This window comes from Mesocricetus auratus, unplaced genomic scaffold, assembly GCF_017639785.1.
Source record: "Mesocricetus auratus isolate SY011 unplaced genomic scaffold, BCM_Maur_2.0 Super-Scaffold_100008, whole genome shotgun sequence".
In the NCBI taxonomy this organism is placed as follows: Eukaryota; Metazoa; Chordata; class Mammalia; order Rodentia; family Cricetidae; genus Mesocricetus; species Mesocricetus auratus.
In genome coordinates this window covers 31620512-31647602 of record NW_024429192.1, presented here as the reverse complement: position 1 = coordinate 31647602, position 27091 = coordinate 31620512, and the positions used below count along the sequence as shown (strand labels likewise).

Sequence of the window (27091 nt, the reverse complement as noted above, 5' to 3'; positions counted from 1 at the left end):
TAATTAATGAAACTGTTTGTAAGAACTTGATACTGCTATTTATTTAACAGTCTTTGCAGTGACAAAGATACTCACTTCCAGACTTTAAATCTCAGAAATGTAAGTGCTATTTTTATTTTTCCTGTCTTGCTAGCATTTATTTTAATATCACCTCGAATCTCAAGACCTAAGAAAAAGCCAGCCTAGAGGAGTGGAAATATCATAAAGGCATATTAATCTTGTTCAAGGAGGGCTAGAGGTTGCACTGTGGAATAGAAAGTTCAACAGCTCCCAAAACCTGGAAGGCACTAACACCAGAATATGAATGGATGCAAAGTTTGCTTTATGGGTTTTTATTATAAATGTGGATAGCTCCATATTTTAATTTTCTAGTTAGAAAAAAAGATTGATACAAAAGGAGGTCCACGATTTGATAAATTATTTAAAATATTATAAAATATACAAAAAGGTGCTATTGTCTTCTTTGTAATAACATAAATGATACTGAAGACTATTATTTATATTGTTAGAGAAATCCTCATCAAACCAAGAGTAGAACATAAAAAGCAAGTTTGTGTGTGTGAAAGAGAGACAGATTACAGTTAATTATAAAAATAAATTAGAAAAGAAAATAACAAGTATTTTTAACAGAAAATATTATGTCACAGCCAATATAGTGACTTATGATAGGAAAAAGCCTGCTCTTAGAATTTTGCTATTTCAAGGTTTTTATTGGAAGATAGATCAATACTTGGTCTTTTAGATATTGATATATTTGCTTTCTCTAAAAAGAGAATATGGGGTAAGTTAGTTAGCACTATAAAAATTGTATAACTAACCAGGATCAAATAATCAAAAGCTTAGTAGCAGTCCACACTAGAAATTTATTAACCATTTTGAGTAACATAATTGATCTCAATAATGACAGCGAATGAAGAATTTCGATCATTTTGAAATGAGTTTTATTCAGTGTGAGACACAGAACACAATATGAGTGTGTATGTGTATATGTGTGTGTGTGTGTGTGTGTGTACAGTTTTCAACCCTCATTTTTAATGAGGCTAATGTTTATTTTTCCAACACCTTTTTCCTACTTTTGTTAAATATCAAGTGGCTGCAGTTACATAGAGTGTTTTTATGGAACTTGAATTTATTTTTTGCTTTATATAACTATCCTCAGAAAAATAAAACCCTTTTACTTGAGTCAGATTCTGGGATAATGCATCTGACAGGGGACCCCAATATCATTTGCCAAAACTCGGGTAAAGGGAGGGGCTATAAAATTACATGTGGTAGTTTCAGCTTCTACAGGACCTGCCTTCTGGCAATGATTCAATGACAGTAATATGCACCATGCCCTATCTGATGACCATAGAGTGTCAATTTCCCAAATAAACTGTGGTTAAGCTATGTGTGTCCAAAGAATAGGGCTTCTGTGCACTGTGACATAGAAAACAAACCCTGCCTGGTGGACAGTGGTAATGCTTTTCATTTATTAACTTATATATGGTAGTTGGTATTTCTGAATTCTGTCTTGGCACAGATTGCTTCCCATCTTATCGTTAATATTTTTACCCTAATGCACCATGCTTAGATATATTTAATTTTTTAGCATCCAGTGACAGCGTTGCTTAATCCATTTTATCTGAAACATGCAAAACACTGATCTTTTTTCTCCAATCCTTAACACAGATCTGAATGAAACCTCCTTCTGACCTTATAATTTAATAAGCCAGGCTTTTTCATAAGGGCACTAACATGCCACTTCTAAATTAGGAACAATGGAAAGAATGCAAAATCCCAGACCACTAGAGTTCAGTTGTTGCAAATTTCTTTACACACCAAATCTTTGGCCTGGAAATTTGCATTTGAATATACTCCAGAAGAAGTTAAAATACGGAATTTTCATGTGAAAAGCTATTAAACTTTTAAACTGATAATCAATATGATATAGGCTAACATTTTTTTTTGGTTTTACGAGACAGGGTTTCTCTGCATTGTTTTGGAGGCTGTTGGGCTAACATTTCATAGACTAAATTATGTGTGTTTATGTTTCTGCTTGTGTAATGTTGCTGGTACTTTCTCCCATAAAGTGCATTAACACACTCAGAAAGGCATACAAATTTAAAGTATAAACACCTTTCCATTAGCATCAACACGTACACAATTACAGGACACATGAGGATCATGTGAATCCTGTTTATTTAATGAACAAATGGGTTGTCTAACTTGAATACTGGGCTCTCATTTTTATATTAGACATATTTAGAAGTATACATATTTGGAGGAATTTCAATGGTTTTTCTGGAAAAGCAATCAGCATAGTTAGATGGCCATGGTTTTAGCACTGAAATTTCATTTTCCATATTTGTTGATTTTCCTGAATTGTTGATATTTTAATCTATCTTTTGAAAGCAACTTTGGTACTTACCGTTTTTGATTGCTTGTTCCAAGACCTGAATCACAGGGAGACAATGAGGTTTCTGCCTCACTGACTCACTTTCAAAGGCCCTATATTATAAAGGATGAGGAAGGTCTCTCTCTTTTCCTCTTCAATCCCACATTCTTCCTACACTGGGACAAAGCACGTCTTTCAAGGATGCCTACAGGGCCCAAAATCTGATGAAAGCAGATCGATCCAACTTTTCGTTTTTCTCCAAACCCCATAAAGCATGAAGTTGTTGTTAACAACATCATTATTTGGGGTCAGCTCTGTACAAATTTGAAGCTTATGTTGAACTGACTATGACTTCAAATATAGAAATCACCTATATTGCCTGCGCTTTAAAGAGAAGTGAGGTCTTAAATTTTAAAGTCTCCAGAATACATGCCCAGCACTTCTTCTTCTGTTGATTTGAAATTGCCTTTGAGTAATAAAAATTGAATATTATGGCTAACAAAAGGCCAATAATGCTATGTATTGAAAAAATCTTTTTATACTTTAATTTGTCAGTAATTGTAAAAAAAAATGAGTATAGGCAATTACATCAGTCACCATTGCATCTTGCTCTTCTGAGGGAAGAATACAATTACCAGCTACTAATGCATCCCAAATGGCTACTTCAAGACTTATCCTATGATAAGAGACATGTATATGTGGCAAAAGATTAGCTTACTTCTGTTCTCTCATTGCTACAAATGTATAATCCAATACTATAGATAATCTTAGTATATTCTTCTGTCATTAAGGATAAATAGACATATATTTATATAAGCACACATAAATATATATGAAAACAATAAATATGAATGAAGATAAGTATTCATATAGTCCCCTCATGTATTATTTAACATAAATAAAATGGTAGCCATAGTAAATAGCTTCAGCAACTACATTCTGGAAATATACGAGACTAAGAGTTTATATAAACATGACTAGAATGCTCCAAATAAAGTAAAGAATATTTTCTGATTCTAATATAACCTATGATAATCAATTTTAAATTCTATAAATTAAGCATGTAGCATAACATAATTCCACATATTAATAACTGAATCGACATCACTTAAGAGAAAATACTGTCAGCTAACAGTCAATAAAAGAGATATCCAGACTAAAAGACAGACATAAAGAACCATAAATTCTCTTAATTCATCAGAGTCACTTACTCCAAATACAACAATGAACATAGAAGTCTAGGAAAAAAGGTCTATGGAGTTCTCCAATAGCAATGCCTATTACAGGAACTATTTAAATAATTCCCCCAAATCTACACCATTCTGAAAGACAAGACTTTGTGTATAAATTTCTGTGATTATTTGTAAATACAGTGATCTTTGTCTTAAGATAGCTAATGGACTTCTTCTTATATTAAAAACTTCCCTTTGCTGCAACCCACTCTAATATGTTTGTAGTCCTCCATAGAAAGTATACTTCCAAGTGCAAACATCTGTTGTTGTCCAATTAACATTTTGCTTGGAATGTATTGAAGTATTACTTATTTTAAGTGTATGTGCTTATAACAAATTGTGTTTGGTTAGTCCGGCATCAATACCATAATGTTTACTTATATATTTACCTGAGAATATCCTTTACGGAAAAATACAACTTTAGGACATGCTATACCATTAGCCAAGTATCATATAACATAGAGAAGATATTTAAAATGTATATCTAAACAAGTACGTTTTTGTAATATTCATATTTAATAATAATTATCTGAATTCACATTGCTTCTCCTATGTAAAATAAACCAATCACATGTATACAATAATACTATTGATTCCCTATATCCTAATTCTTGTCATACAACAATAATTCTGAGTAGTTGTCTCTGCTGTTTAATTGTGGTCTATGTTACAGAAGAAACACTAAAACAGACATCTTGTATGGACATATGCCCCCCCATTTCCTGAAGAAGGGACAGTGAATATCTTTTCCATGGAAAGTCTCTGAGTTTCAGATTGTGCTGCAAACACTACTTAGTCCAGGATCACTTTGAATTGTCAGTCCTTTTCCTCAGTTTCCTCAGGGCTCAAACTAGAGGCACATAAGTCAACTTGTCTTTCCATTGTTTCTCAACTCAGCCTTCCTCACCATAACAAATATCACATTTGTTAGAGAAATAGAAGTGAGATGCCATGCTCAGTAGCAGTAGGACCAGGATACAAACCTGGTACTGGTACATGAGCTTGCTTATTGGAGCCCATTTCCTACGGTAGCATGCCATGCTCAGCCTTAATGCATGGGAGATGGGACGGGTCCTATCCCTACCTATTGTACCAGACTGTGTTGTACCCTTATGGGAGCCCTTACACGTGAAGAGGAATGAACTTGGGGTGGGATGGGGGGAGGTGAGGGAAGTTGGGAGGAGGCAACTGGAGGTGGGAAGAGGGATGGGAGGGAGAACTGTGGTTGAAAAATAAAATGAAGTCAAAAAATAAAAAATGGAAAATAATAGAAATAAATCTAAATTTTCAACTATGATATCTTTTGTTTCTGACCAATCAAATAATGATCACAGTAGCTCCACATGCCTGAATTTGGAAGTAAAGGTCCTTCCTTCTAAGCACAGGGTAACGGCATTTGATAACAATGTATAATTAAATAATAGTGACCTGATACTTAGTCTAAATATTCATTAGTTTATACTTACCACAGTCCAATTTCTAACAGAATATTTATAAAATAAAATTCTCAGTTGAAGAATAATTCAAAAGTTGGAAACTTTTCTAATTACATCCCAACAGAATGACATTAATTCTGAGCAAAAATTTCAAACCTGTTAATGACTGCGGGATCAGGTAATTTTATTGTTTTAGCAAACAATGATAGAGTGCCTTTAAATTTTGTTTAGCTTTTCTTTGATTAATGTAAACCTAATTCAAAAAGCCTTCATTACTTTGGAAGGTTATTACTTTTCATTTCCTTGGGTAGAATTTTTGCATAATGGAATGGCCAAGCTTCATAACTACTGCTAGACTCAATAAATAATAAATTATATATATATATATATTCCAAACTCCTCTGTTTAATGACTGTGGAAAATTCTTTTTGTGCACAATATCTCTGGTATTTTAAAGAATTAAATTTGAATAGCTTGGGCTCCTTTTTCAAGCTATATCATTAAACTATAAAGGTTGGGAATTTTGTTATTCTTTATAACTCATCTTTCCAGTGTTTTAATACTTGAAATTATTTTTTCAGTGACACAGTGAATTAATGCTTTTGTGTAAACATAACTTTGAATTTCTTTAAGCAAATGTATATTATGCCATTAATGAATGTATGATGAGTTGACTTATAGTAGTTTTTGTGATTATGCTAATTTCAGATAAGATTAAAATTGTGTTCTTCTTAAAACTTGTCTACAGCCTTTCAATTTGGTAATTGTTTTTAAAATGAAACAACAATAATTTGAAAATTTTGAAAACCCATTTATAATAAGGAAAAATTAAAATGTAACAGGAAATGAATAATTTCATTTCAAAGGAATATTCCTGTTGAAATTTATTCTTCATTTATAAACATATAGAAGAATGAACTCATTTTTAAAATAGTTGACATTAAAAATCATATCATCTGCCACCTTCAGAACTGTGGGCATAAAAGCTTCTTTTATCTCCTTTCCCATGATACTGTGAAAAGATTTCAGTAAAGAGTTAAACACAGGGGAAAGAAATAAATTCCTGGTAATAAAATGAAGACATTAGCCAGCCAGTGACGCTCTTAATCCCAACACATAAGAGGCAGAGGAATGGGAATCTCTATGCGTTCAATGCCAGCCTTGTCTATAGAGTCCACATACAGCCAAGTCTGCACAGAGAAATCCTTTGCAAACACCCACCCCACCTGCCACAAGCACAAAAATAAAATTATCTAGATGAGGTGATTTAAGTAGCCAGTAGGATCTCACAAATCAAAGGGGACAAAGCAACTAAATAAAATCAGAAATATGGACAGTTCTTCAAAGTGTGTAAATCCCTGAGAAAGGTGAATGAATGCTCCTGCCAGCAGTCATTAATCGCCTGTTGTTCTTTGTCTAGGAGTGGAACCTCACAGACATTTGCCCCTTCCACTTAGCAGTTCCACTGATACCGCCATGGCTCCCATCTTATTTATGAAGCCGTTTCTAGGAGAGACTGTTTCACAGCAAGCTTCATGGCATGCTGACTAATACACTTTCTACCTCCTCTTCCAAGCTGTTCCTTACGCAGTAGATGACAGAGCTGTGATTTAAATGTATCCATCCTGGTTTTTCTCCCAGTACAGGTTGCTCTTTGAATTGTGTCCAATTGTGCTTTTCTGAGATGATCTCCATGAGTGGCTTTGGCGGTAGCTATCTTCTCTGTGGGTATAAGAATAATACTCAGCCGGGCGTTGGTGGCACACGCCTTTAATCCCAGCACTCCGGGGGCAGAGGCAGGTGGATCTCTTGTGGGTTCAAGACAACCTGGTCTACAAAAGCCAGTTCCAGGACAGTCTCCAAAGCACAGAGAAACCCTGTCTAGAAATACCAATAGTAGTAGTAGTAATAATGATGATGATGGTGATGATGATACAATATAATAAGAAATTATGCTGATCTAGCAAAGTGACAGTAGTAGATTCTTTTCTAAGATCCTTGATCTGAGTAACTACAGGAAGCAAGGTAGGTTTCCAGTGCCAGGAAGAATATTCTACTTCTGAATGGACCTTAATTCCAATTAGATAGAGGTTATTTGCCACCAGTATTCTCCCTTGGATGGGTCCTCTTACTGTCAACAGAGGGGTCAGCTTTTTAATCATTCAATTTTCAGCTATCTTTAATGAGATATTGCTCCTGATGATGACTGAAGTAACACCTGAGAATTCAATACCATATGAAAAACAGTCTTGCTAATAGGCAGAAGCCAGATGTCTTGGGAGGAATGAAATCATTTTAAAGGCTTAGCAATTCAATTCATTTGTAAATCCAGAAGCACATTAGAAATAAAACACACAGAATTTAGATCCCAACCCAAAATTGAAACAAAGAATAAATGGCTTATCTGAGAAAATGATTCCAATTTCAGTTATGTGGAGAGGGACAAAAATCAGAAGCTAGACAGGAGCCCAACTGCCTGCAGCCAGGCTGTGATGCTTTCTGCAAATTCGCACTAATCCTGAAAAGACAGGATGTTTCCAGCAAATACAGGTCAGTTGTTAATGCTTTGGGCTTTTGATCTGAAAAGAAAAAGTGTATGTGAAGGGTGGGGATTCATGTCACAGTTGAGTGCACAACTCCTACAAAATATATGTATCCTTGTGTCGCCTGTGAATCCCACACAGGGAAAATGTGGTAAGAACTATTGCAGCTTGAGTGTCAGAATGTGGCAGGCACCCAGGGTTGTTACTACCTCAAAATAGCATAGTTGTCAACACATGTTGCTTTCCTTTGTGATTAGGGAGATTTACTTTATAGGCCATGGTCAAATGAAGTTCTTATGTGGATGTACCTGAAGCAAAAACTGAATTCTAAATAAAATCAGATTTAAAATCCATGCAAACTTGCTCAATAGGCACAGAGATTCCTTTAGAGTCACATCTAAGAAAATACTGGATTGCTGAAAGTAACTGTCCATTTGTGTAAGCTCCAGGTCAGCTGGGTGTGAGGGAAGTAACGCACCTTATCCAAGTAGCTGCCATTATGTTCAATTAACAGTTTTCCGTGCAGTGTCCTGTTATTTAATCAACCATATGAAAGTTTATCTTTGCTGGAAATGTATCAAACTCTTACTTCAAATTATACAATACAATGAAAATAAGAGCACCAGTGACTTTAGATTCACATGTGTCTTCACAAACTTCCATGATTTTTTTGTTACAGTAACAGATTTCCAATGAGCATACTTATGCACAATCTAGATATTCAATTATGTCTTCAATTATCACACTGTCATTGGATTTTCAAAATCAAGCTTATGTGTGCATGAGACAATATTTTGTTTTCCTTGTTTCTTTGTTTTCGAGACAGGGTTTCTCTTTGTAGCATTGGATGTCCTGGAAGTTGCTCTGTAGACCAGACTGACCTTGAACTCATGTAGATCTGCCTGCATCTGTCTCCTGAGTGCTGGGATTAAAGGCATGAGCAACCACACCTGACTCATATGATAAATTACAGGAAAATAAACAAACAAATCCTTCTTTAAGCTTTCATAGAGTTTTAAAGGTGGGTGCTTCCTTTCTTTAGATTTTGCCTGTTATACTTTATTGCACTGAATTTAAAGCGACAATTCTTTAATATTATATAAGCCTGATATCTAAGAATCAAACCATTGTATTATATGTGTTTCACTGCTATACTGAAGAAATGAAAATTTTTTACTTTCCTCACTTCTAGCATTCTTCGGACAGACTCCGTTGATGACAGTTTTTTGCTGGTCCCCATCATGAATTTATTTCTTTATGGAGAATGTATTATGCAAAAAAATAGTGAATATTTTCTCTCCTTTGGTGGGGCATAGAGTGATTAAAGTTGGTAAATTCTTCTACTTTAATGTTATTTTTCTTTTTACTTCTTATATTGACTACTAAAAATATAGAAGTCTTCAATAACATTGTACATTTATTTTTCCTCTCCAATTTAATATTTGTTTTATGAAATTTGATGTTCTATTGATAAACACATTAATGGCTAAAATTTTATCTTTAGAAGAATGCATATGTTTATCATTTTTGAAATATTTTCTTGTTTTTATGATAGTCTTTAGAATGAAATTAATTTGTTTTATATTACTACCAACAATTTATCTTTCCTTTGTCATGTTAGTTTGATGCCTATTTTGAGACTATTTTACTTATAAGAAATTTATGTTTTAATATATTAATTGGATTTCTGAGAGGCACAATGCAGTTGGGTCTTGCTGTTTGAAATGCAATTAGTTTATTCATCTATACTTGGTACTATTATTCACATGATTATCTTGAAATTGGTCTCTTACAAATAAACATAGGGAAAGATGATTCTAGAATAAATATAAGGAAGTTTCTACCACCAACACAGGTAACACTGCAGAGGCTTAGCATCTGGTTAGAAGCCAAAATCTCTGCCTTTGAAAGTAGGATTGATTAGCAATTGTATATTGCTGCTCTCATTAAATTACATTAATGTTCTGAGGCCAATCCTTTCTCGGCAGACTATCAGGTAAAAGCTTATCTTAATCATAGGCCCTAAATCTCAAAGCTTATGGTTTATTTGAGTGTGAAAAATGTTCCATAGCTGTTTGGGACTAAAATTTCATCATAAGCCTGAATTAAATGTAATAGGGATTAGCCCACACTGCCTTTCTCAGTATTCATTGTTGACAGAAAGCAGTCATGCCCAGGATACTAAACATTAATAAAAGCCAGGCTGACCTGGAGATTTTGGGGACAATCCTTACCCAGGAAGAAGACACACAGTGCTGTTATGGAGCAATTTTCTCCTCAGTAAAGGTTCTAGGATTAACGTAATTTTTCTAACTCATTACAAGGCTCTGTCTCTCTATGTGGAAAGCAAAATAAAATTATGGACTTCCTTGGGAAAATATTACAGATAAACTAAAAACATTTGGAACATCTTGGATGCATAGTTTCATTGTTCAGAGAATTATGAGAAAGGGAGAAATTTTCAATATATTTGCATAGGATTCATACACAAATAAAAATACATTATAAAAAGTGTAAGAATCAACTAAAATATTAATTCATATGGAGAACAAGGTAGTATATAATGTTGGAGTTGATAACATGTAAATGTGTAGTAATACATTAAAGGGAAAAATTTTATCATGATTATTGTATCATATTTTGTATAATTCCATGTTTCTTTAATGAGATGTTTGCTTTTTTATGATTCTATAAAGAAAGACTTTTGGTAAAGTTGGGGTTGTATTTTAGTAAAATCATCACTAACTTAACTTCATGGACACACTAAATATGAGCATATATATTGAGAAAGAAAATGGATGATGATGAATAAAGGCCTAGACTTGGACTTTTTACATCAGCTGAAAAATATTCACCTAGAATTTCCTTTAAGAAAAATACTAAATATACTCTCAGTGATAAAATAAATAAAACATCCAAATTCTGTAAAGATGTCTCATTATATTACTTAATATAGAAGTGTTGTTGTGCTTGAATGTTGACCTAAAATATACTCTCTGCCCCTCCCACCTCAGGAAACAACCCAAACCCATGGGAAAGCCCTACAAGAATTGACTGTGGGTGGAACCTTGGGGACATTTGTTAGATCAAAATTCTGATTATGACAACTGTTCAATTTAGATTACTTTTAAAATGCTGGATGTGTAAAAGCGTAAATTAGGTCTAGATTTGGACATTAATTGTAGTAAGGCTCTTGGATAAAATGCCAGGGTTATTTTGTTCACTGGGTCTTTCTTTCCAGAAAATTAGTAAATCACTTTGTAAGACCCTCTTGAAGCTCCTATCCGTTCACTATGCATTTTGCTTGAGGTCTCCATTCATTTCCTAATGTTTGAAAACTAGGATTTGTAAAATGATAGCTTCACATCTAGTACGTTATCTCTTTTTCTGTTTTATATTTATTTTTAAAAATTCTTATTTTACAACCAATCCCAGTTCCCCCTCACTCCCTTCCTCCCACTTACCCACTCTCTCCCACCCAATTCCCCCATCTACTCCTCAGCAAGGGCTAGGACTGCCATGAGAAAATTAAAGTCCATCACATCATTTGGGGCAGGACCAAGGTCCTCTCCTGCATCCAGGATATGCAAGGTATCCCTCCATAGGGAATGGGCTCCAAAAAGCCAGTTCATGCACTATGGATAAATAATGGTTCTACTGCTAGTGGCCCCATAAGCTGTCCAAGCCCCCCCCATATAGTCATTCACATTCACTGGGTCTATTTTAGTCCCATGTAGATTCCCCAGCTCTCAGTCTAGAGACAGCTGGCTCCCACTTGCTCAGGTCAACTGTCTCTGTGGATCTCCCCAGCATGTTCCTGACTCCTTTGCTCATATTATCATTCCAATCTCTCTACAACTGGATTCCAGTAACTCGGCCCAGTGCTTGGCTGTGGTTCTCCACATCTGCTTCCATAAGTTACTGGATGAGGGCAATTAAAATAGTCATCAATCTTATTATAGGGGAATGGTAGGTAGCTAAGGGACCTTTTCCACTATTGCTTCAATTCTTAACTGGGTTGATCCTTGTAGATTCCTGTTAATTTCCCTAGTGCTAGGTTTCTTGTTAACCCCACAATGACTCTCTCTATAAAGGAATTTCTTTCCTTGTTCTGGTGAAAGAAAGACCTCAATATAAATCCAGCCACATTGTACCTCTTAGAAGAGAAAGTGGAAAGTATCCTTGAATACATTGTCATAGGGGAGTAAGTTATCTCTTATTTAATTAACTTTTTCTGAAAATATGAATTAGTTGCTTTATTAAGCTGTTAATAGTTTTGTCTGCCAGACTGTACATATATTCTGATTTTTCCTCAATATTAGTAGGATAAAAAGAATCAACAATAATTCCAAAAATAATAAGGTGTTCAAAGTAATCTTTTGCTATATATTGATTTTGAGGCCAGCCTAGATTATGAGAGAATCTGTAATAAAAATAATGACCTCCTGTCGGGCGGTGGTGGCACACATCTTTAATCCCAGCACTGGGGAGGCAGAGGCAGGCAGATCTCTGTGACTTCAAGGCCAGGCTGGACAGACAGCCTCCAAAACAATACAGAGAAACTCTGTCTCATAAAACCAAAATAATAATAATAATAATAATAATAATGACCTCCCTGAAAATATAGGAAGTTTACATATACTCATATCTTTTTATATAATTTGTCAAGTAAAAAGATGATTATATTTTGACAAGAATTAATTTCCTATGTGTTTTGATCTCTTAGCTGTCATTATTGTCAATTTAAATTTCAAGAAATTAAACAAAATTAATCCACAATGACAGTCATTGTTATTGTTCCCATTTTCCAAGAAAATTATTACAATAGTTTATAACCTCGCTTTATCCGGATGTTATGCATTTAGCTATACAACTAATATATAGTTATATAGCTATATAACTTATATATATACTTATATATATAAAACAGCTATATATAATGTAAAACTGAAGATCATAACATAGTGAGTGTGGACTGTAATCTTAAAAGTTAAAAACACGCACTAAACATACATACAAACATACATACTTATATACATATGTTTGTGTATATACACACACATTCACAGGTCAGGCTTGATAGAAGAGGATGGTGATTTAATGTATCAGAGGAAAATATAGAGGGATGACTTATAAGGAAGGTAACACTTAAACGTTTCATGAAAGAGGATTAGAAGTCACAAATTATTCATTATATATGCCCTTTTAAACACCAATGTATTTAATGCATATATAGAAGAAATAACTATATTAATAAATCATTTGATTCTACATTTTAAAATTATTTATAGTATACTTAAGTCATGTATATTTACTTTCAAAATAGCAAATAATTATTTAAGATATCTGGAGAACATATACTTATTTGTAGAGTTATTCTTCTGATAGCTAGTACAAATAAAATTTCATTTACTCATTGAACTTATCACCTCAGTTATAACTAAGTATACTTTTGCAAAATTATCAGCTAGAAAATATTCATAAGGAAATTACATAGCAAAAAAGTACCACTGGATTTCCAAATCCAATTTACATTGTTCTCAGGTAACATTGCTTCATCCTCTTCCCCAGGTGTCAGGCTGGTGGTTCCCTCATAATGGGCTACTGTGATCCCTTGCAGGGAGACCACATATCTGCTGCTCCCTCCCCATATCATGGACTTGCCTGCTGCTTCTGATGGCATCCCTAAAGGACACAGAACATGACACTGTTGTGATCCATGCCTGGGTCTGGCTATAGGTATGTCCTGCTGTGGCACTGACTGTGGATGTGCTTGGCTGGACACTTCTAATGGACATAGAGATTATCAACTTGGAACCAAATGTTACCTAATCTGAGTTCCTGCCACTCCTGTGTCCTGTGTACCTCAAGCTATTCCATGATCCCCCAAGGAAAGAGAATGTGGATATATTGTGTTGCTGGCCTTATTTACCTCTCTACTTATTTATTTATTTACTTACATACTTTGGCAGCTTGACACAGAGTATAGTCATCGGAGGAGAGGGAAACTCGACTAAGAAAATAATCCTGTAATATTGTCCTGTATGCAAAACTGTGGTACCTTTTCTTTATGAATGATTGATGTGGAAGGGCCCAGTCCAGTGTGGTGGGTGCCATCACTAACCAGAGATTCTGGAATATACAGGAAATCAGGTGGAGCAAACCTAGGAACAGTCCAGGAAGCAGCATTCTTCTATGACACAGACTGCTTCAGTTTATGCCTTTAGGTTCATGTTGTGAGTTCTTGCCTTGCCCTCCCTTCAAGACTTCTTCAACTGTAAACTGAAATAAACTCCTTCCTCTCTATCTTTTCTCTCATGATCTTTATCACAGCAATGAAAACCTTACTGACTGCACAAAATTATAAAATAATTAATAAAAATATTGCAAAAGGAAAGAATTTGAATAAGACTAAACTGTACTCAAGTACAAAATGATTTTCCTAACATTTCTAAAGTTAAACAGGACCTTTTCTTGGGTTACATGACCTCTAAGATTTAGAAAACTTTGAATCCTATCCTTTCTAAAAGTATTTCTTCTAAGGACAAGGAAAGATGCTTCTTGCCACCAGTCTTCCTATGGATTCTGCTGGACACATTGTAGAAAAGAAAACAAATGTTATGCATGTATACATTCAGTGAAATTTTTTTGTATAATACCCCCAACCATCACCACAGACTGTATTCTCACTCTAAAGACTTCAGTAATCAGATGTAGAAGGCATTGGGATACTTGAGCCCTGCCTCTCCTTTTTCTATTATTTGACTCTTTCACCAGACAAATCATTTACATTTTGTGTGTATATTTGTATTCAGGAAATTCTGTGCACAAACATGGAAAAAATAGATCATATTTATTCATCATTCTCAGACACTATCTTCCTTGCTTGTTGGGACATGATCTTCACTGGTCTTACGCTTGTCAAGTGGCATAGATTGACTTACTGGCCGGAGAACCCCAGGGCTCTGCCTGTCTCTCCCAGTCCTGAAATTGCAATGTAAATCTCCATGCCACGGTTATTACTCAGATTCTGGGGATTTAAATTAACCTTCACATTTTCATTTTTCTATTATTTTTTAGCCCTCACATTTTCACATGTGCACTTTACTAGCTGAGTTATTTCCATAGCTTTGTAACAATTTGCTTGTCAAATTATGTGTGCTCTTATTACCTTTACATAACAGCAAATAAAGTACTTATATAAGATACAGTTAAGTGGGCAATATTGTTAATCTTTAGCAAATAATTCATTACTTTACATTGTCATTCGACCATCATAGTATCTTTTTACATGTTCACCACCAATACCTCTATTGTTAGCTGATTAAGTCAAGCAGAGTGTCATTTTATTTTGTTGTTGTTATTCTTGTTTTGATAATCTGGGGAATGGATTCGATTCATGGTTGTCATAAAAATTATGCAATCACTCTACCACTAGGCCACACCTACAGCCCCACACTATGCTCTTGGAGCTTTAGAAATCTCATATGTGTATCATAGGTCAAGTAACCATAGTTTCTTAATGAATTACTGGCCAAATGCTATCCTCACAACCTCCATTCCCCTTTCGCATTAATATCATGAATTTTAAACATGTATCTGGCTGGGTTCATCACCTACTAACATCTATTTAGTTGTTTTCTTGTTCCTTGAAATAAAAATGAGATTTCTTTATATTGCCTCTAAATTTTATTTTTGAGAAAATGTGTTTCCTCTAAGGTTTATTTTAAATAAAAATAAATGTCAATAAAACTTATGTTGTTTAAATTAGGGAGATAACTCTGTAATGGATAAATAACTATTCTATGTAAATCAGTAATACACAGTCTAGCATCATGTTTTATTCAAAGTGTACAAGGGTTATTATATTAGGCTCCATAAAAAGTATTTAGGTCTATGACTTCAGAGTCTGCAAAAAGAGAAATTCTGGCAAAGAGAAAAAGAAGAAACATCATTTTATTTTTACATTTTTATAACAATATCTTAGAATTTTTATGTCAGAGAAACATTAAGTCTACCTTGATGTGTGAGGTTTATTTATTGGAGAAGTTTAAATCAGTTTTAAAAGAACAATAGTAGACTATTTTCCTACACTGTCAGTATCCTAGCAGAATATAACAATACAATATTTCCCTCAGAAAATTCTACTCAGCTCAGCAAACATGGACTGTATAATGTAGGATATTAAGTATGTATTGGCTCAAAATGTGAATCTCCTCAGAAAGTAACATTGTAAATAAAAAAAGAGACTCTAAAACAATGAAACACATGCCATGTCAAGCACTAGATAATACTTACCAGGTATTTTCATTTGTCAAAGTTAACTGGAACTCATATCATTGTCTGGAAAAATAGATGCATCAGGACATCTTCATCATAAGCATAAGAAACCAGATTTGAAAGAAAAGTAAATAGCACATGATTTCTTTTTGGTGGATCCTATATTTTAATAGGGAGATAAAGTCATAATAAGCAACATATTAGATATAGAGATAGCTGAGGATGAGCATGATGATGATAGATAGATAGATAGAAAGATAGATAGATAGATAGATAGATAGATAGATAGATAGATAGATAGATAGATAGAAAATATAGGAACCAAAAAAAAGAAATAGCAGAAATGTAGAGGGGAGAAGAAAACTATGAGAGCTGGTATAGTCAGTATACATGATACACTTCATAGTAATTGTCTTTATGAAACCTCACACCATGTACAATGAATAAAATTGCTTCAAAGATATTTCCAAAATTCCTTTCAAGAAGAGAAAAGCTATATATTGGTCTCAACAGAAAAATACTTAGGAACTTGGACACTCTGATAGTCATTTGTTTGAAATCAATTATATATGATGTGTACTGTGCCCTTCTTAACACTTTGACCTTAAGCTACTTTTATATCTTTAAGAAATTCTAGATCTGTTCTTAAACAGTAATTTAATTTTAGTCTAACATTTGCAAAAGAAGCATTAAAACAAAATCCCTGGTTTCTAGAAATGTTGAATGTACGAATAGCTAATATACAGTATTCTCCAATATTTGCCTTTTTATTATTTTTTCATTTTAAATACGTGCAGGCTAATGAAAAGAGAAGAAATGAAAAATAAAGGTAAGACACTTTGTAATGAATATATTAATAAGGTAAATGGTATTAATGTATATGATCAAACATGAGATTACACAAGGGAATGCATGGCACTGACAGATGATATTCTCAGTATTAGATTTTCTTTTCTCATTGCTGTGACCAAGTATCTAAAAAAGAGCAACTAATGGGACAAAGAATTTTTGTCTCACTTGTTGAGGGTATAGTCCTTAGTGGCAGAAAAGACATGATGTCATATAGTTGAGAGAACTACCATGTGAGAGAACAAAGAGACCTGAATGGCGGTGCTCAACTCAGTTGTAATAAATATTCACAAGTTCAGGCTGATTTGGCAAAAGGGTATACTTCTTGACACACTGTTGCTTCCAAGGCTACCATAACAACAACAACAACAAACCAAAGAAATATATGATATAGATGTGTGAAAGACAGAGGAGTAGAATGGTATACACACAGAGCAATTGTGGTTGTTAGAGGAGAAGTTTGTTTCCCAGGGGTTCAACGAGACTTTTGTTTGTTTGTTTGTTTGTTTATTAACTTTTGGCAGTAGAGATTACAAGGATGGAAGTAAGATGTGGCAGGACTGAGAGATGAGTGGGAATTGGTGCATGATGTGAAATACCAAATGATTAAGTTTGAAAAAGTTTAAAAAATAAAATAAAATCTTAACAACAACAACAAAAGAATTTATAGTATCTTAGAATGTAAGAGATATGCTTATCATCATGTGTTGCTACAGTCTGTGTGTTTTAGACAGAGGAGTGTATTTTTGCAATAGAGTAACTATATTGTATTGACTTGGTACAATATCACTTTCACATGACAAGTCAGTCTGTATGTTCTGAGCTTTGTAACTTATGCTTTTCCATAGCAGTTAAAGTCGGTTTATACATTCAGGCCAATTTAGTATTTCTTTATCTGTCTAAGAAATTAAAGAAATACATTTCTGTTTCAACCTAATTCACAAACACAATCATAGACCAAAGACAATACTTAATTAAAATGACCTGATCCTTATCATAATTATTACGTCTTTAGATAAATTAATTTAAACACAATAGGCTGATACTCCCCAGAATAATGATTGTCAAGAAGATACCAAAGTTGCATAGATTTCAAAAGCACATAACTTTTTGAATGCATAACTTAGTTCCAAGAAAAACAGCAGACCAACTATCTGCCTTTCAAGCAAAGCATAAGATGAATCATGCCCAGACAGATACTGGTAACCATCTCTTCTCATTAAGTCTGCAAGAGATTACATCATTAATCCTCAATATTAGATAGGTTCAAGTGTGGGGTTCTCCCTTTTCCTTTTGCTCTGTTGGCCACCAGGCTATGAGTTCAAAGAGAGAAAATAGGGCATCCAAGTTTCAGACAGGTGTAAATAGCCTTCCAGAGATAAGTTTAAGTGAGACAGCTCTTTGATGGTGTCTCAATCTTCATGTAGAGAAGGCCACAGTGAAGCTGTCTACAGAGAGGGTCTGCTCTTGTTACTACGGTCACTGTAAGACAAGAAATCTCTGCAACCATGGTTGCTTAAAAGCCCCTTATTTTCACACCCAAACACAGTAGGTTTTTAAAACAAAACTATTTAATTGACATTAAATGTCAAGTTACCTAGCAATCGGGAGAGAGAGAGAGAGAGAGAGACAGAGACAGAGACAGAGACAGAGACAGAGACAGAGACACAGAGACAGACAGAGACAGAGAGACAGAAAGAGAGACAGACACAGAAACATAGTTCCTTAAAAGCTAATCCTAAAGCTGAACATTAATTTTGAGCTCCTTTTCATTTCATGTTGCTAAAAAAATCTCTTATGTATATTTTAATAGCATAATGTCAGTGTAAATATGAGAGAAATCTGATCATCTTTATTTACAATTCATGAAATAATAGAAACAATAACCACATAAATGACTTCTCAAATGTTTTTGACAACCCAATGTTATACAGGCAATTTTGAAGGAAGTCTTTGGTTAGTAATAATTGGTTCCCCAGAATAGCAAGAATAACATGTATCAGAGGTCACTACAACAGCAAATTCCCAGAAAGAAAATTAAACAGCCACGCATCTGCCCACACAATTTACCACCTGCCAATATAGAGAAGAGACTGCCTCCCACATATTCCTGCAAAGTAGGTGGGCTGGAGTTTACTTTACGATAAAGCATCAGGCTTAGTATTCAAAGGAGACAACCTGTCCACTTCCTTAATCCTTATGACATAGTCCTGGAAAAACAACTCCAGGAAATACAAAGTTAAAGTGTGTATGTGTCTATGTGTGAATATGGTGTGTGAGTCTGTGTGTGTGTGTGTGTGTGTGTGTGCATGCGCATGTGTGTGCATGTGTGTTGGTATGTGTGTGTTGTTATGTGTACAAATATCTTCCTGTATCAGTATAGCAATAACTGTGACAAATTCTGCTTTTATATGTTTCTCCTCACTTCCCCAATCTACCAATCTACCTATTGAATATTTTACTTCACTTTCTCAGCAATAGTTTTTTTTTGTTACATTGCTTGTTTTATATAGTTTTATTGACCATGAAAAGCCAACTTTCATTTATATATCACCATTTTAGGCATTACAATTCAGCACCTAAGGAAATTTAAGTCTAGCTAATGACAAACCTGGTGACATTGAACAGGAACCGGAAGTAGGTTAAGAGAGGATCAGCAGAGTTGGGGATTCTTTCCAAGAGATGAAAGAATGAGACCCAGAGGATGGAGCATGATTCTGCAAGTTCATCATGCCTCTCATGATGATGTCTCAGCTTGGCAGAAGCATGGACTGGGCCTCCATTTCTCACTAAAGGCTAAACTGATTAGAAGTCACACATCAGCAAGTGATCTTTACTCAAATTGTCTGGCTTGAATTAAATCTGACAGTAGTTTTCTGCAGGGTCTTTTCAAATGTGTTGTCAAGGATAAGTTACTCGGACACAAAATCACATTTACTTTAGATGTCACTGTGGGTAGAGTAACCCTGTGTTGCAGTAAAGTCAGATCAGATCTCCTGTGAATAAGTGACTGGAAGCTCTATCTATCTATCTATCTATCTATCTATCTATCTATCTATCTCTGTTTGTCTATGTATCTATGTATTTCTTTTCTTCATACCCTGCCATGATTTTCAACTCACAGTAAGCTTTTCTAGGATTTCTTTTTCCTGGGCACATAGATTTTGAAAATTGCTTAATAAGTTAATAAGATCACTACAAATCAAAGAGAGAGAAAGAGAGAAGAGAGAGAGAGAGAGAGAGAGGGAGATTGAACTTTTAGTATTGATATATGATTCAGGAAAATAGACCAATAAAACTAACAGTGAAATAGATCCCAGACTTTGAGTTTGATTTATCATTCTATGGAGGAGAATCTGTGCTTTTGTAGGGCTGAATATTTTTTGTCTACAGGACAGTAAGAGGTTGTCTTCCCTTTTATGTTTTTCACTCTAGATTTCTATTAATTCTCAATAAAAATCGCTCATTGCTGAAACTTAGAATTTCATCTGATAACTATTGGGAGATTTCCCAAGATATGCCTTTGTCATTATGAAAAAGAGTGCTCATGATAAAATCTGAAGTAGTCCTCTAGAAATTTTTTAACAGATGGAAAAAAACCTTTTACCCTTGAGAGTAGAATGTCATCCTGAGGAAATTTTCAAACTAACCAAAAACTTTCAAAATTATCTGCGGCAAACTGAAAAAAGACATTGACAGTGATGATATTTGCAAATCTATATTTCCAATTACCTTTTTAATTAAATATATTAAGTCTGGCCACTTAAAATGTTGAACTATGTTGATATCCTTAAGAAAATGATAATTATTCACAGGCAGGAAACCCAGTGAATACTGTATGTTCCACTGTAATTTCTTTAAATTTGCTTCTATATGTTTAAAAAACTAACTAATAAACAATAATAATCAAGAGATCAGGTGAAAATTAAATCACAAATTTCTGGGGAAAGAATTGGTGAAAAATCATCAAACATTGCAAATTAAAAACTGTTAATCATTGAAAATATTATTTATTGTTATATTAGTTTTCTTTACTAATGAATACTTAAAGTTAGTTAGTTTACAATGAAGAGGTTTCTTAGTTCATAATTTCTGAAGTTATAGTCTAAGATCAGTAAATTTCATTCCTTAGGTCTCTCTAATAGCACCAAAGAGAGAGGAAACAAATGGCAAGACAGGGAACCAAAGATTGAGAATAGGATTATTCATATCACCTTCACATTGGCACAATGGATATCAAGCTTTTAGCCTAGGAAACCTTACAAAACATCCAAAAAATCCAGAGCACAGATAGACACATGTTTCTACACAAAATTATTTCTGATGACTTGATAGAAAGGGGATATGATTTTAAATGCTGAAAAGAGAATACTGAACAGTAATATACACTGTACATCCAAACTGGGAATGAATATGTACATAAGAATCTTCACACAGATGTCTATGTACCAGGTGACTTTAACTAAACACTGTAACTTCTGTTTCTTCCAAATGTATTTCGACCTATAATGTGTCAGTCAATAAGATTGAGGAAGTTCACAAAAATCATGATACGCATGAGACTTTTCACTTGGGATACATGAGCAATAATCAGATTATGTAGAAAAGAATATTCTTTTGTGAAGCTACCTACAAACGGAACAGGAAACTCTGGAGATGCAACTTTCATGGTGATCACTCTGACTGAAGTCAGCTATTTAGATTGACTTCCTTAAGTAAATTCTGTAAGGAAAATTGTTTATTTGGCCTGTGGCCAAGGTGTTCAAACTGTAGTAAAACATGTTTGTACACATCCTGCCAGGAAATGCAACAAAACATAGGATTTTGGGGTATGTCAAAAGACTTACGACCTTACCATGCACAGAAACCTATTTCTTCCATAAATGTCAAGTCTGTTGATGTCAAGCAACTGCTATGTTCTTTCACAAGGTCTCCCATCATGAAAATTTCTGTTACAGAAATTATAAATCCCTCCTATTAATAGATTAGCCCATCATCCAGCAGATGGGAACAAATACAGAAACCCATAGCTAAACACAAATACAGAGACCCACAGCTAAACATCATGCAGAGAAAGAGACACCTTGAAATCTTGAGCTCTACATGGGATATGTCCATCAAATCCCTACCCTCAGAGCTCATGGAACTCCTTGCAGAAGAAAATGCTGAAAGAGTATGTGAGCATAAAGGATGGAGGATACTAGGACTACTGGTTCATCTAAATTAACTAAGCAAGGCTCATGTGAGCTCACAGGGACTGACTGAGGCAGCATACGCAGGGCTGGTATGGGTCTGCACAGGTCCTGTGCACATATATTACATTTTCAGTTTTGTATTTTTATGGGACTCCTGAGTGTGTGAATGTGTGGGTCTCTGATTCTTGTGCTTTCTCTGGAGGTCTTTCCTTCTGTTGGTTTGCATTGACCAACTTCAAAGTTATGCTTTGTTTGTTTTGTCTCATTTTACTGTTTTCTTAGTTTTGCTGTTATCTCTTAAAGGTGTATTCTTGTCTAATAACACTCAAAAAAGGAGGAAATCTGGGTAGGATGGGATGTATGGAGGAATTGGAAATAGTAGAGGGAGAGGAAAATGTAATCAGGACATATAAGAAAAGAATATGTCTTCAATAACAGTAGGAGATGATGATAAAAAGAATTTGGAAGTGATTTTTATGCATCTAACATATTTAATCATGATGAGGGAAAAATCAAATCAGACAGACCACATTTTAGAAGGTCACTCTTTTCTCAAATTTTTTAGGCGAAAAGGAAATTTATATACATGCATATGCTTCGATGTACACATGAGTGTATATTACAGATACAATACATTTAGAAATTGAAAATAAAGATAACATCATTTGTACTGCCTGAAAAAAAAGAACAGAAAAGAAGATTTTTGGTTGTAAATATGTCTGAGCACGTAGGAACACTTGCTGCTCTTTCCATAGTACTTGTGTTCAGTTCCTGTCAACCACATGATGGCTGACAAGTGTCTGTAACTCCAGTTTCAGATCTGAAGTTCTCCTCTAGCCTCCTGAAGTATCTATAAGTGCAGACATACATATAGGCAAAACACACACCTACATAAACCAAATAAATAAATAAATATTTTTAAAATATAAAAGATAAATATAGAAAGAAAGAAAACAATATTATTAACAATTATTTTTGAGATATTTTAAAGGGAACAAGCTATGCACAACAACTACTGTGAAATAAAGGGATAAAAATCCTGTATATTATTTGTATGAACTCACAGAATTAGAAAAGTGTAACACTATGAGTTGGCCACAGAATATACTCTTAATCTTATGCAGGAAGAAGAATTTAATAATCTCACATAATTAAATACCTAGACAAATTGACACTTCCATACTGCTAAATGAATAACTGGAAAGACTTAAAACATCATAAAGCAGTCCACCTCTGCCTCCCACCCTCTGCTTGAGGTAAGTGTGGGCAATGCTCAGGGCCCCATCTCCCAACTTCCCCCACCTATGAAAGTACAAGAAGCTAGCAAAACCCTAAATAAACCAGTCTGCAAAAAAGAAGTTCCCTCACCACATAACAATTAAAACACTAAACCTACAGAATAAAGAGAAAATATTAATAACAGCAAAAGAAAAAGGCCAAGTAACATATAAAGACAGACCTATCCAAAGTATACCTGACTTTTCAATGGAAAGTATGAAGGCCAGAAGATCCAGGATAAATGTTCTACAAACATTAAGTGAACATGGATGCCAGCCCAACCTACTGTACCCAGCAAAGTTTTCAATTACTGTAGGTGGAGCAAGCAAGATATTCCATGACATAACAAGATTTGAACAATACATACCCACAAATCCACTCCTACATAGAGAACTGGAAGAAAACTCCAACCCAACAAATATAACTACACTAACAAAAGCATAGGTAATAAATAATCCTACTTTACCATATACCAAAAGAAAAAGTGGGAGGGGGAATCCACACACAATAACACCACCAACAAATCCAAAACAAAAAAGAATAAATGGTCTTTAATATCCCTCAATGTCAATGGTTTTAACTTACCTGTAAAAAAGACATAGGCTAACAGAAGGGATACAAAGACAGAATCCATCCTTCTGCTTCAAACAAGAAACAAACCTCAGATTTAAGGCAGACGTAACCTCAAAGTTAAGGTTTGGAAAAAGATTTTCCAATCAAATGGACCCAAGAAACAAGTGGGGGTAGCAATCATAATATATAACAATTTAGATTTTAAAATAAAACCAATCAAAAGGGATGAAGGAGGTCATTTAATACTCATCACAGGAGAAATCAACTAAGATGAAGTCTCAATTTGGAACATCTATGCGCTAAATACAAAGGCAACCACATTGGTATTGGTAAAGGAAACATTACTAAAATGCATATCTCAACTTCAGACACTTATAGTGGGAGACTTCAACACTCCACTCTCACCACTAGATAGGACCACCAGACAGAAACTTAACAAAGAAGCAAAGGAACTAATAGAAGTTATGACCCAATTGTGTTTAACAGACATCTGTACAACATTCCATCCAAACACATATGAATATACCTTCTTCTCAGCTCCACATGGAACATTCTCTAAAATCAACAAAATACTCAGCAACATAGCAAACCTCCAGAGATACCAAAAAATTGGAATAACCCCCTGTATCTTTTCAGACCACCATGCATTAAAGTTAGAACTCAGCAACAACATAAATTGCAGAATTCAAAAAAACTCTTGTAAATTGAACAATGTGCAGTTGCACCATACCTGGGTTAAGAAAGAATTAAAAAAGGAAATTAAAGACTTCCTAGAATTTAATGAGAATGATGTCACAACATACCCAAACTTATGGGACACGTTGAAAGCAGTGCTAAGGCGAAAGTTCATAGCACTAAGTGCCCACATGAAGAAACTGGAGAATAGCCACACTAGAGAATTAATAACACAACTAAAAGCTCTAGAAGAAAAAGAAGGAAACTCTTCCCCAAGAAGTAGACACCAAGAGATAATAAAGTACAAAGAATCATTGAATCAGAGAGTTGGTGCTTTGAGAAAATCTACAATATAGACAAAGCTTTATCCACACAAACCAAAAGGCAGAGAGAGAGCATACTAATTAACAAAAGCAGAAAAGACAAGGGGGACATGACAATGGACCCTGAGGAAATCCATAGTCATCAGGTCATACTCTGAAAACCTGTACTCTACATGTTTGGACATGTAAAAAACTTACTTGAAAATCACCAATAATTCATTTCTACTATAGACTCCTGTATGACCATCACTTCTCTTGAATTCTGAGAGAAGCAGGAACTTGACATGGTCAGGCTATGAGGTACATAGATGAGAGGCTAGAGCAAAATGGCATTGGGGATGACATGTCCAAGACAAAGATGAATGTTTAGGTGAAACATACCTGAATTATATCATGTAATTCTCAGAAAACAGTATTTACAACATCATAGCATCTTTAAAATTACCTCTAATCCTCATATTAACACATCATCAATAACAGAATTTTGATTTTAATCCAAATGTAGTAGAAAATATTATACTCATATTACTTCTATATTTAAGAGCATTTTAAAAGAGTTTTGCCTTCATCTTGACAACTACTTTCAATGGGTAGACAACTAATTTGCTCTGAATCTCATACATTTTACTTATTTTAGTGATTGTCAGTTAATTGGTGTTGAAAGTAAACAAGCAGGATTTTAAATGAGAAACAAGTATCTGGAAAGGATTACTCAAAATGTATTAATCAGAATGTTAATTTTCCATCTTAGTAAAAGACAGTGTCGTGTGTGTATCGAGCACAAAACAAGAAAATAAATACATAATAAACAGTTCTTACCTGAAAGCAAAAGACTTTCTTTTTGAATTAAGCTAATTTCTCAGTAAACACTGGGTGCATTCGCCACATGCCTTCTATTGCAGACTCCAATAATCTAGGAGCTTTGCTCTTATCTCCAAACCTCCCAGCATGCAGGCTTTAAATCCTTCTCAGGCTCAAATTCTTTAAAATGGTTTTCCAAAGACATTGGCAAGAGGATGAGAAGCTGTGAGACTTGCAGAAGGATAGAGAAAAAGATAAAAGCTATAGAGTACAGGCTAAAAGCTGTAATCTACAAGACCTAGGGACCTTAGGAATGGGAGTGCAGTCTTATACACAGCTTTGCACAGAACAAGACTGGGAACTCCTAGTGCTTTATTTTTCATTACAAAATTCTGATGTATTTGTAAAATGCTATAATTTGAATTTTGCTGTCAATAATTCTAAAACTATTGACTATTCATGTTCGATGAACATGGACTCTAAGTACTGCTTTGAAATGCAAAGATCCATGGATAATCAACTTGGAAGAACTTCAAATCAGACACACCCTTATGTTCTTACCAGTAATCCTGATCTTAAAACTCATTGCTTTTATTTCCTCAGACATAACTTGAGCATTCTAACTTAGCTAAAAACTTTTCTTGGCTTTCGTAATAAATAACTTCAAACCTCTTCATAAAAGACCAGAATACAGAGATGAAAATAAATTGATAATTATCTCAGAGTTTATCTGTTCAGGGTGGCTTATTGATGGCAGATATAAATATACCATTTTGTTTAAAGTCTGACCTAATGACTCCAAAAGAAGCTTATAATTAGTCCAGTATGTGTAAAAGAAATTAATGGAATAAAATTGGAGATAAATATAGTCAGATATTTCCACTAGCCTCTATGAATATTTTCTGGTGATATACTTAATCAGTTGTGTGGTGTTTTTTATGATTATTTTTCTTATTTAAATTAGAAACAAGCTTGTTTTACATGCCAATCACAGTTCCCTCTCCCTTCCATCCTCCCTTGCCCCCCACTAGCCCCTATCACATTCCCTTTATGCTCCCCATGGAGAGTGAAGTCTTCCATGGTGAATTTTCAAAGTCTGTCATACAGTATGGAGCAGAACGTAGGCCTTCTCCAGTGTGTCTAGGCTGAGAGAGTATTCCTCTGTGTGGAGTGGGCTTCCAAAGTCCATTTGTATACTAGAGATAAATACTGATCCACTGCCAGAGACCCCATAGATTGCCCAAGACTCCTAACTGACATTCACATTCAGGAGGTCTGGATCAGTTCTATGCTGGTTTGCCAGCATTCAATCTGGAGTCCATGAGCTCTCCCTTGTTCAGGTCAGCTGTGGGTTTCTCCAGCCTGGTCTTTATCCTTTTGCTCATCACTCCTCCCTCTCTGAAATGGGAATCAAGTTCAGCCCAGTGTTTAACTGTGGGTGTCTGCTTCTGCTTCCATCAGCCACTAGATAAAATATACAGGATGGCATATAAGGTACTCATCAGTCTCATTATGGGGAAGAACATTTA

General features: G+C 34.6%; 1 long non-coding RNA gene across 2 annotated transcripts in view; it reads right to left on the bottom strand.

The window, feature by feature from the left end:
* LOC110342151 overlaps window positions 1–25894 on the bottom strand; it is a 34589-nt gene extending 8695 nt beyond the window's left edge. Inside the window, exons 1-2 of one of the 2 annotated variants that reach the window (XR_005878891.1) lie at window positions 25581–25894; window positions 15887–15931 (exon numbers count right to left, since the gene is read on the bottom strand). This is a non-coding gene — a long non-coding RNA (uncharacterized LOC110342151). The remainder of the gene's footprint in view (window positions 1–15886; window positions 15932–25580) is intronic. The other variant, XR_002384159.2, reaches the window with a different exon arrangement.
* Between the last annotated feature and the right edge of the window lie 1197 nt (window positions 25895–27091).